We start from the raw sequence: 22,171 nt of genomic DNA, 5'->3' as shown, positions 1-22,171 counted from the left end.
CTACATATCTAGGCAGCACTGGACACAAAATCCAAACCCAGATCTGCCTGATCACAAAGTGTTTTGACCACATTCATTTTCACTACACTGGCACTTTCCTCCCTCAAACATCAGGGAAGAGAAGAATCATGATTGAGTAATTCCTGAATTATCCTGAGACTGAAAGAAATGACAAAGAGTGAGATGAAAAAAAGGTAAGTTGGAAGTAAAAATAGCATGAAACTATGAAGAAAAGTGAATGTCTATTTAATGGCACAAATTTAAACATTTTTAAAATGGCAGGTTTTTCAAAAAGTGAAGGGAATCTAAGCAAATTTAATGCAAATGAAAATAGAAGTGGAAAATTGAATACAGTGCTGTGGACACTGAGAAGAGAATGAATATTATGACTTAGAAAGTCACCGATGAATTAACGAAAGAAGCAGTCATGAAAGAAAAGTGAGGATGTATCAGACAGAGGGCAGAGATTGTGCATCTTAAGTGGAAGCAAAGAAGAAAATGCAGGGCATGGTCGAGAAGCAAGTTCTAGGTGTGCTTGGAAATGAAGGTTTGGGGGATGATGAGAGGATCAGCAATAAAAATGGAAAGGGTGATAAGGTCCAAATATTTCAAGGTGTGCAAAATCCTCTGAAATTTGTTCTGTACTATTAGGTGCTGTTGTGCAAAGGAGTGACTTGAAGGCCAGAGTAAGGAGAAGTGTGGATCTTCAGGCACTATGGAGGGCAGGGCCTGGATTTGAGTGAGAGGTAACGAATGCTTACCACATAAGTGGTAAGTGGGTACCACAAAGGGGAAATTGATCAACATTTTTTGAGAAAATAGAGTCAATGTTTTTGTTGTTGTTTCTTTTCTGTTTCGTTATGTCATGTTTTGTTTTGGCGCCATGTATGGGACAATAAGAAGAGGACCAAAGATACAATCTTGAGAAGTATGCTAAAGGCAGGTAACGGAAGGAAGCCACCATCAAGGATACAGAAGGCATTATATGACTGATGGATGAAGCAGAAGAGTAATCCTGGTTGGGTTATCACTTTCCCAAATTTAGTGTCTTCAGTTAAAACAATTAAGTTTTTTTTTACCATATCTCTATACCATCTATACTTTTATTAACAATATTTTTATTGGTTATCTCTGTTTTTACATACTTTAAAATGAACTTTATATCATTACTATGTATAGGATGTCCTTATTTTTCTAATTTTAATTAAAATAGATGTGTAACTGGGTTGTCACAAGGATGGTAGTGATTAAGAAAAAGAGTCCAAGATACCCAGGCAAATGTTTCTATTTCAAATGTTCTGATTTCCCTTGTATGTGGGAAAGAACACATAGCAGTGCCCGCTGAAAGGACAGTCTCCCTGACCTTCAGGTCCCACTGCTTTGAGGTCACCTGATTAGGGTGAGAATCTCATCAAGCCGGCAGGAAGTCTCCTTGCCACTCTCACAGCTGGGATTCTACCCTCCCAACTGCTTATCCTCCAACTGCATTGCAGACTCCGCTTTCCACCTCTCGGCCTGCCCCTTGGACAACTCAGTGGTTACAACACCAGGGATGCTGGAAGGTTTTCCCTTAAAAGCGAACTACCCACATTTACCATTCCCCTAGGCTTCCCCGACAGGCTTTGGGGCTGGCTGACTCTTTTCTTGAAATAACAAAAATTGTCCTGTGTATCACAAAGCCACACATCAATCAAAACAAGACCTAGGGCTTCCCTGGTGGCGCAGTGGTTGAGAATCTGCCTGCCAACGCAGGGGACATGGGTTCGAGCCCTGGTCTAGGAGGATCCCACGTGCCGCGGAGCAACTAGGCCCGTGAGCCACAGCTACTGAGCCTGCGCGTCTGGAGCCTGTGCTCCGCAACAAGAGAGGCCGCGATAATGAGAGGCCCGCGCACCGCGATGAAGAGTGGCCCCCGCTTGCCGCAACAAGAGAAAGCCCTCGCACAGAAACGAAGACCCAACACAGCCAAAAATAAATAATTAAATAATTAAAAAACAACAACAACAACAACAACAAAAAACAAGACCTAAAATGATAAAGCACCTAAACTCAGAGGAAAAGAAGTGCTAGGCTTTTAAAGGAGAACTACATTGTGGGCAAAGCACTGCTTTAGTTAAAGCAAGTTCAGTGTTAAGAACTTCATATTCTAAGGGAACATTTAGACTAAGTTTATAATCTTGGGTTAAGTAGCTTTAACAAATCTTGTAGTTTCCTGTTGATCACTTATAAAGAAACTATTTCCCCTAGTTATTTTAAACAAAAGGCTTGCCTTAAATTAAGAAGTTTAAATAAAATCTTCAGTTTTTGGTGTAGGTATTGATTGTTTTTACAATTATGAGTATTTGTAATTGACATCCATACTGACATCCATACTGGAAGACAGACACACTTAGATAACAATCTCCTCTCAATAACGCAAGACCTTACTAACTACTGGGTAGCATTGACTGGAATTGAAGGCCTTGTACACGAGACAAAAGAAAAACTTCACTGTCTCACTAGAGAGAGTTTTAGGGGAGTGGTGAACGTCCTCAAACTGTATGGAAATTATTAGGCACATTTAGCACATTTTTTTCTGAAATTAGGGTATATAACTTTCATCAGAAGTGCAAATTGACCTGTGAGTAACATACACATGTGGGAAGGGAGGGGAGAGAGAGAAACTGCTCAACCCACTGCTTTTGGATTACTTTCTGCAGTTCTAACTCATCTGAACGTGATGAATGGCAGGATTTGTTGGTCTCTGAAGTCAGATTTTTTTTTTTTAATTTTTATTTATTTATTTATGGCTGTGTTGGGTCTTCGTTTCTGTGCGAGGGCTTTCTCTAGTTGCGGCAAGTGGGGGCCACTCTTCATCGCGGTGCGCGGGCCTCTCATTATCACGGTCTCTCTTGGTGCGGAGCACAGGCTCCAGACGCGCAGGCTCAGTAATTGTGGCTCACGGGCCTAGTTGCTCCGCGGCATGTGGGATCTTCCCAGACCAGGGCTCGAACCCGTGTCCCCTGCATTGGCAGGCAGATTCTCAACCACTGCACCACCAGGGAAGCCCTGAAGTCAGATTTTGAATTGACATAGTTATACAGTGCCTCGTCATACAGTAGGTTAATTTAGTTTTTATTCTATTTTCTATAGTTTTAGAAAAGCATGTATTTCCATTATGGAACTAAATTCACAACTTTGCCTGGGTAGTATATCCTAGGACAGCCTTGTGAAAATTGTATTTTAGTTGATGTTGTCATGCCCATCCTGGTTCTCTACAGTTAATGAAGTAAAATGAAATACTTATTTTTCTGTATTATTCACTCCTTTTCAGTCTTCTCAAGGGCACTCTAAAAGTCTTAAGAATTGGTGTTAGAATACTGGTATTAGATCATTAGAACATGGTCCTCGAAGAGTCTCAACAGGCCATGAATATTATCAAGTGTCCTTGAGTCAGTCATCACATACAAATGAATTTGAGATAAATGTGCCACTACTTCCCCAATTAGTGTAGGTAATCAAGAATTGATTGCAACGTTAGGAGAAGAGAGATCTAGTTTTTTGTAGGACAGCTGCAAATCGTTTTTATTTTAATGTTTCTTTCCCTGGAGAATTCTGCTCAGGCCTTTTCTATCATTTTCTTAATATATATAATGATTCAGTTCACCACCTCTAGAGCAATTTGACCTTTGCCACCTCCACCTGCCATTTTTATCTGCCCCAAACTCAAGCAAGAAACAGGAGAAGATGCACTATAGAAAAAGGCAGTGAACTGTGAATTTCTCCTATTATCTGATGGAGACCTCTCTTGGAGTGAAACTGACCTGCTTTTTTTTCCATTAAAAACTCTATTATAATGTTCCTTAAAGAATTTTCAAAGCATTTAGTCGATAGCAGTTATGAGTTTGCTATAATGTAAAGTAGGATAACTAATATTACGTTGATTTTTTTATTACTTCTGACATTTCTAAAACATGCAATATTTGACTTTTAAGAGTTTACTATACAATATCAAATTTATATGAACCAAGATATTATTTTTTATGCAATTACATCCTCCTACATTGAAACTCATGGGAAATAATAGTTTTTTAAAAGTGTATTAATATGGACCTTTGTTATAGCCATCAAATTTATTTATATGCACTTGGTTTCTTCCTTTTCTATCTATCCCACAAATGACTGCCACATTAAACATTACAAAGCCACTTAGATTCTGACCCTACTGCTCACAGCCCTTCAGATTCTTTATACTATCAAAGTAAAGTGAAAATTAAGAATAATTTACAAGGCTTTCAGGATCTGACCCTGTTGTGACTTGTAACCCCTTTTCTGATTACTCTACTCATTGTTTCTATATACCTTATACCCTGGCCCATACCCTTTACTGTTTCTCCTAAATGCCAGGGCACATCTGTTAATTCCATCTCAGTTGCTCTCTCGCTCATAATCAAGTTGTAGATTTCACTTTTTCTTCTGACCACAAGTGACTTCTTCCTTTGAATTTTATATCTGTCAATTATTTGCATTTATTATGCCTCCTTATAAATTAGATATGAATATGCTTGCCATAGCTCCCTGTCTATACTCTGTAGTCTTTGAGGTCAGAGCTGTATCCATTTTACTTTGTTATCATCAATAGAACCTATCAGAATACTTTGAATATTATAGGTACCAAAGCAACATGTATTCAAAGAAAGATTGAGTGTAATGTGTTACTTACACTGGTGAATGATGACAATATCATTAATTTATTCATTAATTCAACAAGTTTATGAGGTTACCACTATGTCGTAGGAATTGTTTTCTGTGTTATTTGGAACCTTGCCCTGAGGCAGATTTTATCTAGAAACCTTGACTTTCTCACATATCTCTGCTTTCCAGGACCTTTCCTATGATCACCGCCATCTTTTGGTATGCTTCTAATTAAACCAGATAAATTTCCCAACCTGAAACTTGAAAACATTGCTGTTGTGGAAAATGACCATCCTACACAAATCCCTCCATGCATGTTACTCTCTACCACCTCAGAGTGAACATTGCTGACCACTGGTAGAGTCTGGATGGTATTCGAACTCTCTATGTCTTCCTCTTGAACTGATGGTCTGATACGGTGGAGAGACTAATACCCCTCTATCAGCTTCTCTGATTCCCATCTTGTTGCAATCAGAACTTAATCTGCTCTTTCTTACAGGAAACTTAAGCATGGCATGCTATTTATTTATGTCATCCACTGTAATTTTCTGAAAATACTATTTCAGACAATATCTATGACTTTAGAATTTTAATTTAGTGAGAATTAGGAGTCATAGCCTCATGGTATAAGTAAAACCTGATTTAACATAACCTTTATTTCAAAGCATGGTCCTGCAGGTTTATTTGTTTTAGAAAACAAATACTTGAGCAGACACTGTATTTGCTAACACTTAACAGAAAGCCTGGTGTATGGTATGTTCTCAATACATATTTACTGAATCAATGAAATGTGGTGCTTTTGTGCATTAAACAATGCAAACAAAGAACACCTGAAAGTAGGGCTCTTTTGTGTGTGTGTGTAAGTGTGTGTGTGTGTGTGTGTGTGCGTGTGTGTTTTCTTTAGCTGTAAGACTGTACAGACTCTGGCTCCTCTGTGGTTCTGGCTTCCACTTTCATTGGAATATCTGTGTCTGTTCCTGGCTCTATATGTGCGTAACCTATCTGGGCTTTTCTTATCTTCAAAATGAAGGGAATTGATTTAAATAATCTCTAAATTCTCTTCTAGCTCTAAAATCTGAGATTCTACAGATTAGGTTTCCTTATCTTACTTTATTCTTTTGTCATTGTTGTTACTCTTGGATGTATTTTGCATTTCTTCTTTCCACAGGATGCTAAGGCACTATTTACAAATACATACATAGTAGAAGACATAGACACTGATTAAAAAATATTCTGCTATATAAACATAATGATGCATGAATAAGGTAGTATTTTTAGGACTTCTTATTTCAAAGTTTGCTTTGGAAGCAGGTCATTAACATATTGCTCTTAACAGCTAGCTTCTTGTAGGAGAAAGGCAGAGGCTGATGATAAAATGGTCTCATTAAAGTGAGATTTGGCTTTACTCTGAATGTCAAGTGTACAGATTCAGGCTTAGAGTAAATCTGGGCCCTTTGACAGTTGCAGTATCTATGGCTTTGCTCATCCCTCTGGACTTTTTTCTTCTCTACTCTGCACTGTTATTTATTTCCTCACAGCTTTGCACAGCCTAATTATGAACTCCTCAAAGATATGAATCACGTCCATACTTTAATTAAAGCTTTCAGTAAATTCAGGATGCTTCTATAGAATAGCTATCATTCAAAAATGATGTAAACTATATGAACTAATGTTAAACTTTTTAATCCTTAAAACTTTGCTATTAGCAATTTTATTTGAAGGAGTTCTATTTGCTGGTAACCAAAATCCAGAAATCTTGGGAAATCTTGCAGTTTGATTTCAACTCTATTGTTTTGGTTCTGTTTCTTATAATAGGCCTGGAGACTCAGTATTTCTATCTTTAGGTACATTGTCATTTGCCTCCTGGCAAGGATTCACAGCAATGGTATTGGGTCACAAGACTCAGAATCTCCCCACGCCATTTCCCAGAATGTCTTTCTTGATCATGGTAATCTCACACAATCTCATATACCTGAAGGTAGGCAAAAAGAGTTTCTTTTTACAAAACTAGCTTGTATTGTGTGTTCTTAATTATTCTCAGGTGGGCCATACCAAAGAGAATAAGATTTCACTAAGAACAACTCTTTACCAAAGTATAAGTTCCTTCTGAGGTGAAAGATTTTTGTCAGTTTACTTGAGTAATATTTCCCTAGTTCTAGAGCAGAGCTCACACATATCAGACACTTGATATATATGAACTGGTAACCTGATACCTTTCTACTAATCACTTTAAATCTCCCATTCCTGTGGTTCTCTAGCATGTGCCTCAGAGAAAATAAGCAATATCAAAAAGACTGGTATCTGTTAACCCACTGTGAAGGAATCCTTACTAGGATCCACCATGCAGCCAGCTACATTTTGAGATGTATTATAGTTGAAACACTATTTTTTTTTTTTTGTATTTGGGGTTGCATTACAAAAAATAACCAAATAACAGCACCACTTAAATTAGCTTATGAATAATGAAGTTATAAATAATTATTCTAAGCTGTCCAGTTGAAGTTGAGGATGGAATCTGAGCTAGACTTCAGAGAAAAGTAGAATCCAGTACTTGAACAATGTCAAGACTCTTTCCACCTCTTTTCTATCTTCCTTGTGCATCTTCCTTCTTATCTCTCTCCTTCTGTAGACTCTACTCTCTTCAAATTTTGGTTCACAAAAGTTTTCATGGTCAAGAACCGTTCCAGAATCTTTATCTTACAGCTTCAGCCATTTGAGAGTTTCTCCTATCTGCCTAGGCTTAATCAGGGGCATGCCACTGAAATTCTCAAAGCACACTTTGCAAAAAGTTAAAAGTACAGTTTTCATAGAAATATAGAATAAGCATGTGTCAAAAAGTATTAAACTTCTTTATGAGAAACCTTGTTTTTAAAAATTTAAGAAAAACCAAAGTGTTTCTATCCAAAGTATTTCTTTCTTTTCTATTTCAAAAGATAGAAAGCTGGAATAGGATTTCTAAATCACATACAGAACAGGTTGATGTCCCACTGGACAATAAAAAATAAATAAAACTTTGGGGGGTGGGAATCTTTAGCATGCTTGTATCTCTATTTGCATCTCAACATTCATTTGCATTGCTATTTGACATGAAGCATTTACTATACTATCAATTTTAAACAAATCAATAGCTACCTTTACAGAGTTCTTAAATCCTCCATCAATAGTAAATAAAATAAAATAAAATAAAATAAAATGTATATAACACTAGAAAATTACAGAATTCTTGGCTAGTCCTGTCAGACAATGCTCTAGTGTGACATTGAATGGACTTGTGGTCATTTACTTATTTCCAAGTTATGGATATTTTAAAATAATGCCATAAAGATTCTTTACTCACATTGTGAAGATTAAATGAGAATACGTATAGAAAATGCTTAATGCAGTGCTTGGAACAAATTAACACACCGTAGAGTTTATTTATTTTAAATATTATATTTATTAATGTTATTTTACAAAAATACAATCCCCTTTGAGTTTATGAGATGTTACTTCAGATAATTTTTATATTAATATATATAAAATATATTTAAGTAGTATATACTTAAATATACTTACATAAAATATATATAAGTAGTATATTTGTTCCTTCTTTCTTTCCTTCATTCTTTGATTCCATCTTTGCTTCCTCCCTCCCTCCCTCCTTCACTCCTTCCCATCTTCCCTTTGTCAAAAATCCAGAAACAGTAAATGTTAAAACCAGATCATTAAAATAGTATTTGGCAAGAGCTTATTGAACATAGAAGAACAGCTCATAAACTGGGAGTCTTCAAATCCAAAAATGATACAAAGCTTAGAGGTATGATATTACAGGATGACTTTTAAAGTGAAAATAAGGAAGTTTTTAACCTTTACAATGATAGGTTATTACAATGGTGGTTCCAGACATTACGGGATTCATTAAAAGTGACTATCTTATACCACTTTAGAAAGATGACTTAAGTTTCTTTTATGATTATCATCAGAAGCACTTATAAGAAATAACCGAAGTTAAGTTTTGCTTGTTCACAATATAAGCTAGATTTAGTTTTGCTTACATGGCTTAATGGTTTTGTCTGTTTGGGGATTTTCAAGCCTGGTCTCCATTTTATTTTAACACCTCCTTCCCTTCTTCCCCCTCCCTCTCTCTCTTCTTCCCTTCTCTCTTTCTCTCTCTTTCTTTCTTTCTCTCTCTTAAATTCTGGCATGCACCTGATTAGCCAAGCTATTTGTCTCCACAGAATTAAATCAAAACAAACAGTCCACTTCATCCCTCCGTCTTTTGTTCCTGCTATTCCTGCCTTGCCTTACTCTGCTGCAGACATATTGGCTTTGGGATATTAGCGATTTCCCACTGGCTCTTATCTCCTCTAGGAAATCTCAGTTTACAGTTTTTTCCAAGGCAAATTCCCTAACCTCCTTCAAATCTTTTATTCCCAAATCATCTTCTCAGTGAGATCTACTCTGATTTAAAATGGAACTTCCCCAACTCCATTTCTCCTTTCTCTTTTGCCTTGATCTGTTTTTTTCCCATAGTATTTAACCCTTCACAGATATCATGTTATTTAATTTTATATTATTTTTATTTTTTCATATCTGTCTCTATCCCCTCCCATCAAAAGATTCACTAGAATATAAGCTTCGTGAATACAGAGATTTTTGCCTGTTTTGTTTACTATTATATTCCAAGTGTCTGGAAAAATTCCTGGCATAGTAGAGGTTCTAGATAAAGATAGATATTTGTTGTAGACTTATGGAAAAAATAAATGTCACAACAGGGAAAATAAACAACAAAACTTCAACTCCGCTCTCAGAAGGTGATCCTAGTGGACTCTATATAAGGAAAAGTCTTCCAGTGAGAATAAACTGCTAAGGAAGGCAAGCTAACAAATGGAAACTTGTGAGATTCACTATTCCTATTTTGGAGGCTATTAAATATTATATTTTTGAGGCAGTGGTCAAGGCACTATGCATCTCTTTCCTTGGATAATTTTTTAACTGTGGTTTTTCTGGATTTCTTCCACAATTGTTGTATCAGGTATTTTGAAAATGGTTAAATTTATTAATTAGACCAGAAATTGTCAAACTATAATCTGTGAGCCAAATCCTACCCACTGCCTGTTTTTCTGCCATCTGTGAGCTAAGAATGATTTTTACATTTTCATAGTTGAAAAATATTAAAAAATAATATTTCACAGCATGTGACTATCATATAAATTCAGCTCAGTGCCCATAAATAAAGTTTTATTGGAACATTATCACACTCATTCATTTCTGTGGTGTCTATGACTGTTTCTTGTGATAAAATAAAATTCATGAGTCCATATGATATAATAAATAACAAAATAAATTAATAAATAGAGGAGAATAGATAAAAATCCCCTACAGAAGAATTTCAAATATTGGTGACAGAAAGAAAGCAGCAAATGGAAGAGTAGTAGGCATGGATGTAGAAATTAGTGGACAAAAGTTTAAGCAGAAATAGGGTATTTGTATAGTCTCAAGATATCTCCTACAAAATATTTGGTAATTAAAAAGGGAAAACAGCAACTTGACAAAACCCAAGCAAACACCACTTTTGCCAAGTGGTCAAGTGCAAGGATAACATCACCAGTAATAAGATACAGATATCATGTACCCCTGATATGATGCACTAGGAAAGGCATACGATCTCTGAGATATCTTTCGCGATAATGCATAACCTCAGTCTAATCAAAATAAAACATCAGACAAACCAAACTAAGGGACATTCTATAAACTGACCAGTACTCTTCGGAAGTATAAAGTTTTTTTAAAGAAAAGTCTGAGGCGCTCTCCTATGTTAGAGAAGACTAAGGAGACATAACAACTGAATGCAACGTGATACCCTGGACTGGATCCTGGGACAGAAAAGGACAATATTAAAAAAAAAAAAATGAAATTCACATAAATTATGTATTTCGGTTAATATTGAATAGCATTGTATCAATGTTAATTTCTTAGTTTTGATAAATATTCTGTGGTTAAGTTGTTAGCATAAAGGGAAGCTAGTGGAAATGTATATAGAAACTCTGTATACTATCTTTACCAACTCTTCCGTGAACTGAAAATTATCTAATCATAGAAAGTTTGTTTTAATGCTCCATATTACTCTTTTCCCTTTTGCCCAAGAGGGCCCTAACAGTACTGAGGAGGGTGACAGTTACACCATAGTTCCTTATTGAGCAAGCAGAGAATGGAAAAACCAGCCCAGATAACACTTAAGCTGCTTCCTAAGCTTCCTGACACTTTCTATTCCCTTTAGGAACAGACATAGCCAGAGAGAAAAATGAGCAGAGGGAGAAAGTCAGAGTGGCTTATCTTCTTTTCATGCCCAGAAGGAAGAAGAAAGGCAGCTCTTAGAAACCAGAGAGAAAAGCTGAATGTGATATATTATTCCCAAACTGTCTCTATTTCTTTTTATTTTTTTTACTTTCTTTTTAAATATCTTTATTGGAGTATAATTGCTTTACAATGGTGTGTTAGTTGCTGCTGTATAACAAAGTGAATCAGCTATATGTATACATATATCCCCATATCCCCTCCTTCTTGAGCCACCCTCCCATCCTCCCTATCCCACCCCTCTAGGTGGCCACAAAGCATCGAGCTGACCTCCCTGTGCTATGCAGCAGCTTCCCTCTAGCCATCCATTTGACATGTGGTAGTGTATATATGTCAGTGCTACCCTCTCACTTCATCAGAGCTTCCCCATCCCCTGCTGTGTCCTCAAGTCCATTCTCTAGGTCTGTGTCTTTATCCCTGCCCTGCCACTAGGTTCATCAGTACCATTTTTTAAGATTCCATATATATGTGTTAGCATATGGTATTTGTTTTTCTCTTTCTGACTTACTTCACTCTGTATGACAGACTCTAGGTCCATCCACCTCATTACAAATAACTCAGTTTTGTTCCTTTTCATGGCGGAGTAATATTCCATTGTATATATGTGCCACATCTTCTTTATCCATTCATCTGTTGATGGACATTTAGGTTGCTTCCATGTCCTGGCAATTGTAAATAGTGCTGCAGTGAACATTGTGGTACATGTATCTTTTTGAATTATGGTTTTCTCAGGGTATATGCCCAGTAGTGGGATTGCTGGGTCATATGGTAGTTCTATTTTTAGTTTTTTAAGGAACCTCCATAGTGGCTGTATCAATTTACATTCCCACCAACAGTGCAAGAGGGTTCCCTTTTCTCCACACCCTCTCCAGCATTTATTGTTTGTAGATGTTTTGATGATGGCCATTCTGACTGGTGTGAGGTGACACCTCATTGTAGTTTTAATTTGCATTTCTCTAATGATTAGTAATGTTGGACATCTTTTCATGTGTTTGTTGGCAATCTGTATATCTTCTTCGGACATACAGATTGTTTCTTTTTAAATAATAATTATTTTATTGTGGGAGGAATACTCTTCAAATAACAAAATCTAGGCATTGTACTAAATAGCAATTCAAAAAAGCTTAGCATATTTATCATTTTCCTCTTGTTCCTCATAGATGTTTAAATAGAATAAAAGCAAATGGCAATCTGATTCCCTCATTTACATGGAGAAGATGGGAATAACATTGCCTGGAATATCAATTAATGAAAGTTAGGTTTCCAAAGAGCAGAGATGATATTATTTTTAAATCATCTTATTAGAACACAGGGGGAAAGATTTTTGATTTACATGTATATTTCAGACCACAAATTATCAATAGTTCTTTGACTTCATTATTTTCATCTAAAACCAGACAGAATGGGAGTGGATATGTAGGAAAACAATGTATTTGCATTCTGACCTATGACTATCATCAGCAAGTAGTTTAAGCAAAAGTAAAATCCACTAAGTAGCAAAGTAATTAATCACAAACCTCTACCTAAATCACTGACAATTTCTTGTCATCTGAAGTGAGTCACCCTTTTCCCCCTAAGTCCCACAATAAGGATAACAAATTCTGAAACGTATAAGGGCAAGCAGATAAAATAATTGAGTGAATTAGGCAGTGGTAAGCACTGTGGCAAACAGAAGAGCCCTTATCTCAGCATAAAACGGCAGCCACTAATAGGTGAGAGCTAACTGTTGCCTTACAGGAAGGTAAGCACAATGTTTTCAGATTTTTTTTTTTCAAGAGAAAGCAAAACCCCAAAATTTTATATGAAATCTCTTCAGCCTGTGACTCCTTTTCCACAGAAGTGTTAGTGCTACTAGGCATATATAGTCTTTGTTTCTTGTCCAACAGAAGAATAGGCAGCAGGGACACTGAAATCCTAGGGGAGTAAGAGGATGGGGATTCGTCCTTAGAAGAAGACTATACACTTGTTAGAATTTGTTTTTTAAATCTTTGTTCAAAGAAGAATGGGTAACGAAAGCTTAAGAAAGATTTTATTTGCTGTAGAACACCTTAAGGATACTGATACACTAAAGTGCCTGTAAATCTCCAAGAGGAGATTATCATACTCAATTTTTTCCTAAACCTTTCAAAGTATGAAGAGATATTTTATGGCTTTGAGAATACTAAAATGTCATGTATCTAAATTCATCTGCATTTATATATATTACATATATTTATGAAGTTTTGTTTTCTGGGTATTTATGTATATTTGAGCACACATGCATTTTCTTGGCCTTCTCATGTTTCAGAATTGCCATCTAAGTTTGGTAAAGTGTGACCAGCAGATTGTTTTACCCCAGGCAAATGTGACTAGTAATCTTGAGTTGGGGTAAAGCAGATGTTTGCAGAGCTTTTGCTCATATTTCTGATTTTGGTACTTCAGCCTGTTCTTTATGCTATGATTATGCTGCAGTACTCTATAATCATGCCTCATCAATTCATGCTGGTTCAATGTATCCTTAGCGTGTTTCTTTTGTGAACCTCCCTTGTCATTGCCCTACTACAGCTGGGTATGTTAGCCTGCTGAGATTCAAGTCTCTGCATAAGTCCTTCTGAGAGCAATCGCCATCTCAGTGTATTTAGATAAGTATATGTATGTATATGTACTTTTGATTCTTTTGTTTGAGACAAAACTTTTATGTTATTGATAGTCAAAATTTGACATACGTTACAAGTAAAAATCTCTCTGAGATGCAATGAAAGCCTTTAACTGGTAATCTGGATATCTTGACTTTAGTTTTTGTGTTGCCATTTGTTAATTATAATAAATTCACAAGGCCAAACATAGATACCCTCTGTTTCTTCATCTGGGAAAAGAGAAAATCATACTAAATGTTCTGTGATCACAAAGGTTGTGATATTCAAAGGCAGTGGTTTTCAATTAAGAAAGCATTAAAATCACTTGTGGGGCTTGTTAAAACACAAATTGCTGGGACCCAACACCAAAGATTTGATTTAGCAATTCAGGGGTGAGGATCATGAATTCACATTTTTCACAAGTACTCAGGTAATGATGATGGTTTTCCAGAACACAATTTTTGTAGCACTACTCTATGAAACATCAGGCATCAGCATGATGTTATGTTCAACTTTTCACGATACACTAGCTGAGTAATATTTCCTGATTCTATACGACTTTACTAATTTTAGAAGACTGCATGGGTTGGGAACATAAGGCACAACAGTATAATAGGAAGAATAAGGACTTTGAAGTCACTTATGCTTGAGATTGAATCTCATCTCTGTAAACATTTTGAACCTCAATTTCTTCATTTCTAAAATAAGAGGACTAACATTTGTTTCATAAAGATACTATAAGTGTTAAATATGTGTAAATATGTGCATTATATTTAGACTTTATTTCCTCCTTCCTTCACCACCTTCTTCTTAATTCCTTGTTCTCATTTTACTACAAAGATCACTTGTCCACAATTCAGGTAGCTAACACAATAAGAAAATTTAGTTATTTCAATATTTAATAGAAGCCTATTTGTCTAGGCATGTACAAGGGATAGGGAGACTAGCTGATAAGAAAATATAATGATGGTGATTAATACACACCACCTGTTCTCAGAAAGTTTCATTCTCATAGATATCATAGAAGCACTAAGGAAGGGTACCAAGCCCAACTTCGCAATTTGAGAGGGGGTGAGATGGCAGCGTCACAGAATGCATCTTAGAGAGGATTCTGCCTTTACTTATCTTTAAATTGAGTTTGAGCAGTGAGCTAAGAAAGGTTTTTCAGAAAGGTCTATAAAATATAATAGAGGCATAGGCATGAACTATCTGTCTTTGGAACTTAAGTATATGTAATATGTGTATATGTATGTGTATATATATATTTATATATAGCTTGTTAAGCATGTATATTTTGATTTTCTATCAACATAGCGAACAAACGAACAGCAATCATTTACTTGTTCATGATTATACAATTAGGGCAGATTTTGGCAGGGATGGATCATCTGCTACACAAGCATCGCTCATGTGACTGGCAGTTGGAGCTGGTCACTGGCTGGGATCTCAGCTGGAGCTCTTAGCTAGGAGTTGGGATTCTCCTCCATGTGGACTTCTCCACGTGGCTGTCTGGTCTATCTCAAAACTGGATTCCAAGAATGAGTGTTACTGACAAGAGTGAAAGCAGAAGCAAAGCTCTTTAAGCCTGCCTTTTGGATTTGAATCTTAGCCACTTCTGTAAAGACATTGTGCCTCAATTTCCTCATCTTTTGAATGGGACTAGTAAGCTTACATCATAGACATGATGAAAGGGGTAATATATGTAAACTAGTTAATTGCATTTAGGTATTAGGTAAACAGCATGACTTCTGCCATATTCTAATGGAGAAATGCAGTCATGAGGGTATGGTGATGGTGACGGTGACAGGACCCTACCTCTCAATGGGAAGAGTACAAAGATTGTATGGCCACCTCTCATTACCACAGTGAGACAAAGAGTAGCAGGGCTAAAGAAGGTGACAGATATCAGAATATGGAGAACTTCATAAACAATGCTAAGTGCTTAACTTTCATCTTGAAGCTAAAAGAAAGTCATTTTAAACAGTGGAGAGACATGCACCTATTTGGTTTGTAATTAGATTATTTTGACAACATCGTGGGCATGGGTTTGAGAAGGGTACAACTGGAGTAAAGGAAACCAGTTTTAAGCTGCTGCAAGTTTTTAGATGCCTGGGCATAAAAATCATTCTGGGAGAACAGTTGTAGCAAAGAAAGTGACAGAATGGAGATAGAGATTTATAAATTGGAGATAGAGGCTGGAGACGAAGGGGTTTGTTTTTGGAGAGCTCTAGGGAAGGCAGCCTGAATATGCCTGGTGGTGAGGGAGGAGGGCGAGCTGTGGGAAGATGATGTATCTAATTTTGGGTTTAAAGGTGAATGAGAGATTTCAGAGAGAGTGGTACTATTTTGAGTTCAAACTTGTTGAATTCCTGCTTTGTAGGCAGATGGTCCAGAAAGAAAATATAGCCACACAAAATAGTCTACTATTTGTGGCATGTTAAAAGAGACTTTTTTTTTTTTTAGAGAAGACCATAAATTATTGAATTAAATTTCTAAAGGAGAACAGCTAAAATACACCTATGTATTAGAATTAAGAGAGAATATAGTACTTTCTCTATTTGTTTAAATGTTAATTGCTAATCAGAAATGCATGAATTTACATTAACCTATTCCTAGGAAATGAGTCTATATTCTTGCAGTGACTTCTACTTTAAAGGTTCTGTGGAGGTTGGTACATTGGCTGGGTTTATTTGCCCTTCATTGATTTGTACATCTTACACAAAAGAGATACCAAGATTCTTGCCTCTGCTGTTTTTCACAGTATCCATGAGTAGTTTGCTGCTTCTTCAACAATAGACTCAAAAGGATTGCTATTGACTCCCTTATCTCCTCAATCCATCCTCAGCCACTCCCCTTTAGAGTAGTGATTTTTTTTTTAAGGAAAAACTCATGTAAATCTGTCACGTGTCAAAATAGGTTGATACCTGCTGTCTTTTAAATGTCTTAACTAAGAATAAAATATTTACACTATAGAATTGCTCTCTCCCATATCCTATTTTATACTGCAAGTATTCCAGCAAAAACCCAGCCGTTTTTACCCTACAATAATTTATATGTCCTATCAATATGTTTCATGCACATACTAATGAGTTAAATTGTATCCATAAGAACTTCTGTGAAATCTAAGACCCTTCTGCTTTGCCTTCCTCTGGCTCCATTTGCCATTCTTATTTAATCCCACTCAGGGGAAGTAAACTCATTAACCTGTTTTGAATACAATTCTTCTAATTTGTATAACCAAAATGCTATTTTTATTGTATTAATTTTATTTTTTTCAAGCTTTATTGAGATAAATTGACATATCACATTGTGTAAGTTTAAGGTATACTACGCAGTGATTTGATAGACATATATACTGCGAAATGATTGCCACGGTGAGGGTAGTTAACAAATCTATCACCTCACGTAATTACTTTTTTCTGTGTGTGGTAAGAACTTTTAATATCTACTATCCTAATAATTTTCAAGTACAAAATACAGTATTGTTAACTATAGTCACACTGCCTTACATTGCATCCCCAGAACTTATTCATCTTATAACTGGAAGTTGGTACTCTTTGACCACCTTCACCCTTTGCCCTTGGCAATAAGAATTTACTCTGTTTCTATGAGTTAGGGTTTTTTAGATTCCAGGTATAATTGAGGTCATATAATATTTGTCTTTCTCAGTCGGATTTATTTCAGTTTGTATAATGCCCTCAAAGTTCATCCATGTTGTTGCAAATGGTAGGATTTTCTTTTCTTTATGGCTAAATAATACATATTTGCAGTTTTCATTCTTTCACCATTGACTATGATGTTAGCTGTGGGCTTTTCATAGATGGATTTTATTATATTGAGGTAGTTTTCTTCTATTCCTAGTTTGTTAAGTGTTTTTATCATGAAAAGTCCTTGAATCTTGTCAAATGCTTTTTTTCTTCATCAGTTGAGATAATTATGTGGTTTTTGTCCATTCTATTATGTGCTATATTACACTGATTGATTTTCATTTTTACTTCATATGTTGAGCCGTGCTCACATTCCAGGAATAAATCTCATTTTGTCATGTAGTATAATTCTTTTAACGTGCTGCTGAATTCAGTTTGCCAGTGTTCTGTTGAGATTTTTACATAAATATCCATTAGGAATATTGGTTTGTAGTTTTCTTGTATTGTCTTTGTCTGGCTTTGGTATCTGAGTAATGATGTCCTTATAAAATGAGGACTTGTTTCTTTCTCTTCAATTTTTGGGAAGAGTTTCAAGAGTACTCGTGCTAATTTTTCAAATGTTTGGTTAATTTTTATAGTGAAGCCATCTGATCCTGGGCTTTTATTTTTGGGGGCAGGGGTGGCTTTTGATTTTGATTGAAACTACTTACTAGTTACTGATTTGTTCAGATTTTCTATTTCTTCGTAATTCAGTCTTGGTAAGTGGGTGTTTCTAGGAATTTATGAACTTCTTTTAGGATATCAAATTTTTTGGTGTCCAATTGTTGATAATATTATCTTATAATTCATTTTCCTTCTGTGTCATCGGTTGTAATGTTTTAATATATTGTGTACCCATTAAGATAGATTTATAGTTTAAAAAAATATTTTTGTCACTTAAATTCTAGGCACCAAAGTTACGGTAACACAAGTTACTACGTCAGTCCATGTATTACCTTCACTGTAGAAGTTTATATTTCCATTTGGCTTCATGTTGCTGTCTAACATCCTTTTGTTTCATCTTAAAGGGGTTCCCTTTAGTGTTTCATGTGGAGTTAGCCTGTGGCAATAAACTGTCTAACTTTTTGTTTATCTAGGAAAATTTTAATTTCTTGTTCGTTTTTGAAGGACATTTTTTCTGGATATAGTATAATCTTCTTTGTTAACAATTTTATTCTTTCAGCATCTAAGTGTGTTATCCCAATCTGTTCTGGCCTCTAAAATTTATTCTGAGAAATCTGCTGATAAGCTTATGGAAGTTTTTCATTTATGTGATGAGTTACTTTTTTCTTGCTGCTTTCACGATTCTTTGTGACTTTTGGTCATTTTATTATAATGAATGTGTATCACTGTGGTCCTATTTGGATTTATCCCAAATGGAGTCTTTGAGCTTCTTGAAATTATATGTCTATTTCTTTCATCAGATTTTGGAAGTTTTCAGCCATTATTTTTTATTTATTTATTTTTTAACATCTTTATTGGAGTATAATTGCTCTACAATGGTGTGTTAGTTTCTGCTTTATAACAAAGTGAATCAGCCACTAGCCATTATTTTTTCAGAGAAGCTTTCTATCCCTTTTTGTCTCTTCTCCTTCTGGGATTTCCATAATGTGTATTTTAGTCCACTTGATGGTATCTTATAAGTCTCTTAGATTTTCTTCTTATTTCTTAATTCTATTTTCTTTTTCCTCTTCTGATTTAATGACTTCAGATGACTTTTGTTCAAGTGTGATCATTCTTTATTCTGCCTGAACAAGTCTGCTATTGAAACCCTCCAGTGAATTTTTTAGTTTTTTTCAACTCCAGAATTTTTGTTTGATTCTTTTTATAGTTTCTTTTTGTTGGTATTCTCATTTTGTTCATGCATTGTTTTCCTGGTTTCAATTATTTGTTTATCTGTAGTCTCTTGAAGTTTGTTAAATATTCGTATGACAGTTACTATTAAATTATTTGTTAGGTAGCTCATAGATCTGTATTTTTTTAGGTTTGGTTTCCATAATTTTATTTTTTTCCCTTGATTGGGCCATATTTTACTATTTCTTTATATGCCTTTTAATCTTTTTCTGGGATATGGGCATTTGAAGAAGACAACCTCCTCTGTAGTCTTTGCATACTTGCTTTATGAAGGAAAAAACCTTTGCCAGTCAGCCTGGCTAAAGGTTTTAGGACGTCTCAAATCTTTTCTGATCTCTTGTTCCCCTTGGAATCTGGCTGTGGAACTGCAGCTCTTACATGCAGTGGTGCTTGCCTATTTTTAGTGGCTTCCAAATTCTGCCACTATTCCCTAAGTGCTCCAAAACAGGCAAGATAAACGCCATTCCATCAGGCAGACTCCCAACAAGCTAGAATGTTGGATGCACTCTTGTTTCCATCCAATGGGAGAGCCCAAGTATGGTAGGTTTCCTCTGGTTGCATGCATTATACTGTGTAGGTGGACAGACACAAATGGGTATTTAAAACTCCATGAATTTTCAAACCTGTTTTGCTGGAATTCCTTCTTGATTTTACATATACCTAAGTTCTATAGCTTGTCAACTACTCTCTAGGGTTCTGGTCTTATATACTGTTACCTCAATGTCTTTGTGGGGGAAGGAAGGTCTGTAGCATTCTATTCTGCCATCTTTCTGACATCTCTCTTCTATCAACATCTTTTGATTTCCTGGACTGCAGCCATAATTTCTTCTATTGCATATTTTCTTTCTTGGCTTATTTTCTAGTGTTGGAGTAACCCTGAATTTACTTTTGCGGAATGGATATAGGGTGGAGTGTGGAGTATATGTGTGGAAGAGTGATGAGATTGACTATTCAGCTATAGATTTTCAAATAATATTCAGATTTCATTTCTCTCCTTACTGCTACCTGCCTTTTTGTATTCCCAGACATCCTGGGCATTCTTTAGCTTTCTAGGGATTAGAAAGTCAAATTTTCTGAAAGCTCTCCATCAGTAACTGCTTTTTCATTCACTCTTCATCTTCCAAAATGTTAATAAAATTATGTGCAATGATGTTCACATATTGTTCATTTTTTCTGGTGAATTTTCTTATATATTTTGCTTTATTAATCTTATTTTAATGGGGTCTTGGGAAGGAGATCCCATTGACTGCTACTCACTCAATCTACCAACTTGAACTAGTTCTCATTTTTTCTTTGTGGACTTTTTATATGAATTGTTCAGTTCATCAAATATTTATTAAGCAAGGTTAGCTTGCTTCATGCTTGATAATATGAGATCAAAGATATTTTCAAATATGAGAATATGAGTTCAAAGATTATGTTAGAAAACATGAGTTCAAAGTTATTTGAGAACTTTGTAGTCTAGTCCAAAAAAAAAAAAAAATGCATGAACAGGTACTTGCCATTCAATATAGTACTAATATTAACTGTAATTTTGAGTACTTCCTATGTGTTAAGCATTGAAAGGTATATTATGTTAAGCCTCAGAATAATGATAGCTAGCCACATACTTTTTAGAATACATACAGGAAGACCTATGAATATTTTGTAATCAGTTTCAAGAGATTCATTGAACTCATGAAGCTAATCTATGGGCCTGGATAGATCCCAGATTAAATGTCCTTAACATAAATATTTTCCATTCATTTGTTTACTAGAAAATTCTTATTGAGTATCTAAAACAAGCCAGGCATTATTCCAATATGGGGGAGATATAGCAGTCAATGAAACAGACAAAAGTATCTGCTTTGTTGAAGTTTATAATCTAGACTATATAGTATGGTATATCAGAGTATGATGGGTGCTATGGAGGAAAATAAATAAGGAAAGGAGTTTGGTGCATGATCGGGGGAGTCAGTTTTAAATAAATAGCCAGAGAAGACAAGACTGAGAAAATGACATGAGCAAAGGCTTGAATGAGACAGGGAGCCAGCCTCCTGGCAACTGGTGCAGAACATAGCAGGTGATGGAGCAGCAATGACGTAACACTGAGAAAAGAGAATGCCTGGCATGTTTGAGAATCAGCAAGGTTCCTTAAAAAACTAAAAATAGAACTACCATACGACCCAGCAATCCCACTACTGGGCATATACCCTGAGAAAACCATAATTCAAAAAGAGTCATGTACCACAATGTTCATTGCAGCTCTATTTACAATAGCCAGGACATGGAAGCAACCTAAGTGTCCATCATCGGATGAATGGATAAAGAAGATGTGGCACATATATACAATGGAATATTACTCAGCCATAAAAAGAAATGAAATGGAGGTATTTGTAATGAGGTGGATGGAGTTAGAGTCTGTCATACAGAGTGAAGAAAGTCAGAAAGAGAAAAACAAATACCGTATGCTAACACATATATATGTAATCTAAAAAAAAAAAAAAAAGGTCATGAAGAACCTAAGGGCAAGATGGGAATAAAGACACAGACCTATTAGAAAATGGGCTTGAGGATATGGGGAGGGGGAAGGGTAAGCTGGGACAAAGTGAGAGAGTGGCATGGACATATATACACTACCAAATGTAAAATAGATAGCTAGTGGGAAGCAGCTGCATAGCACAGGGAGATCAGCTTGGTGCTTTGTGATCACCTAGAGGGGTGGGATAGAGAGGGTGGGAGGGAGGGAGACGCAAGAGGGAAGAGATATGGGGATATATGTATATGTATAACTGAGTCACTTTGTTATAAAGCAGAAACTTACACACCATTGTAAAGCAATTATACTCCAATAAGGATGTTTAAAAAAAAAAGAAAAGAAAGAGAAAAAATAAAAAAATTTAAAAATAAATAAATGTACTATGTCTTTTATGTCATTCGGACACCCTTGCCTCTGGATCTTCTATCTCTACATCTTTCTGATTTTTCTCCAGTGAAAGAATACAGTGAGATTGTTATTTTTTGAGC

Source organism: Balaenoptera acutorostrata, chromosome 14 (assembly GCF_949987535.1).
Source record: "Balaenoptera acutorostrata chromosome 14, mBalAcu1.1, whole genome shotgun sequence".
Lineage (NCBI taxonomy): Eukaryota > Metazoa > Chordata > Mammalia > Artiodactyla > Balaenopteridae > Balaenoptera > Balaenoptera acutorostrata.
Note: the sequence above shows the minus strand (reverse complement) of the source record.